The sequence below is a fragment of the Otolemur garnettii genome, unplaced genomic scaffold (genome assembly GCF_000181295.1).
Source record: "Otolemur garnettii isolate 467f Iridium unplaced genomic scaffold, OtoGar3 scaffold00081, whole genome shotgun sequence".
Taxonomy (NCBI): domain Eukaryota; kingdom Metazoa; phylum Chordata; class Mammalia; order Primates; family Galagidae; genus Otolemur; species Otolemur garnettii.
This window is the reverse complement of record NW_003852476.1, coordinates 1390453-1392213: the sequence shown is the minus strand read 5'-3', so window position 1 is coordinate 1392213 and position 1761 is coordinate 1390453.

Below are 1761 nucleotides of genomic sequence, written 5' to 3'. Positions count from 1 at the left end.
GAGGGGAGGGGAGGAGAGGAGAGGAGAGGAGAGGAGAGACACTGTCTCGTCCTGGGAGCAGGTCTGATAAAGGCAGTGGGTTCTGAATGAGTACTTCGTGTGAGACAGTTTGTTATACCATTTTATCTTCTGAAGCCTTTATAGAGTAAATATTATTGCCTACATTTGACAGGTGAAACTGAGGCTCAGAAAGGTTAAAGAACTGGACTGAGACCTCCCAGGAGACAAATGAGAAGGCAGAATGGGCTTCTGACCCCCCACCCAGTCCCAGAGAACCCCCCTCCACCCAATCTCAGAGCCCCTAACCCAATGCCACACCCCAGCTGCTTTCTCGGGACTGCTTTCCTGAAGGGGGCTTGGGGTCCGCAAAAGGTGTGCCGTGCACCCGCAAGGCCAGGGTGGGCAGGCTGAGTCCACCCTCACAGCCAGGGCAAACCACAGTCATTTCAAAAGCTCAAACAGGTTATGTCGGGGGAATGTAAAGGCGTGATGGATGACAGACTCAGTGAGGAGGGTTTGAAGGCTCAGTGTGGGCTCCCTGACATTCTCTAGAAACATCCCAATTTATAGTAAAATTTACATTTCATTCTGAATGTGTAGGTAGAGAACTGTGTGGGAAGGTTTCTGCCAATCCCTGACGGCAAAGAAACAGGGCTGTAGCCAAAAGGCAGTTCCGAGTGGAACTTGGAGTGCTGGGTGTCTCACTTCTGGCCAGCAGTCAGGACAGGCCAGCAGTCAGTGCCCAATGCAGTGGGCACAGTGCCAGGACAGGAAGGTCTGGGAGGTGGGGCTGTGCCCTGCCCAAGGCACCCTGCGATGGCTCTGAGCTGTGGAAGGGAAGGCAGCAGCACGGTCACTGGGTGGCCAAGTGGAGCACTTGGAAGGTGGCCATGGTGACACTCAGCTGTGAGGTGTGTAGCACTTTTATTAGGATGAGTTCATGAAGTTAATTGTCTGACCCCGTAGGGACAATTTAGGAAGAAACGTGCCATGATGCTGGACGTCCTTCTCTTTCCTGATGTCTCTTAAATAGCATCAGACTGCACAGTGCTGCTGCATGTTGGCCCTGCGGGGAGCTGCTGGCCACGCTGAGCCTCTGCCGCAGTCACGTGGGTTTCTACACCAGGCTGAGACCCCTGTGCAGGGCCCACAAACACTTTGGGAAGATGGGGGAGACGAGATCCTCCTCTATCCAAGTCAGAAATGATTGAAGCCCAAGCCTGGGCCTCAGGGACGTGCCTCCCCTTGGCTGCCACAGGTCAGAGAAGAGGGTGTGGCACGGAGAGCCACTGCCCGACACCTGTGATGGCCAGAGAGAGAATCCAAGGACTGTCCTGGGGCGGGAGACTGCTCAGTCATTGTGAAGACCCCTGTGAGGTTTGCCAAGGTGTCCTGATGGGAGCAGCAGGCTGTGGACTGCAGCAGGCTCCCACTGTCTGTCTGCATGTTGCCCCATTTGCAGGTTAAACACACCACAGCAGCTTTAAACACAGACATGAAAGAGGGCCCCACCCCCCACAAGGCCCTTTGGCCTCATCTTGTCCCCATTCTGATGTAAAGTCCAGACCCCTGAGTGTGGCACACAGGCCCTGCTGTAGGTGGCCTCAGCTAGCCATTGGGCACCTCCCTGTGCCTTGCGGCCTTCGCTGTGTCCTGGAGGCACACAGAGCTGCCTGCTTCCCCATGCCCCTTCCTTCAAGGCTCTGTGCCTGTGCACAGCTGCTCTCTCTGCCCACAGCACCTGCCACCTTTTTCAGCTTA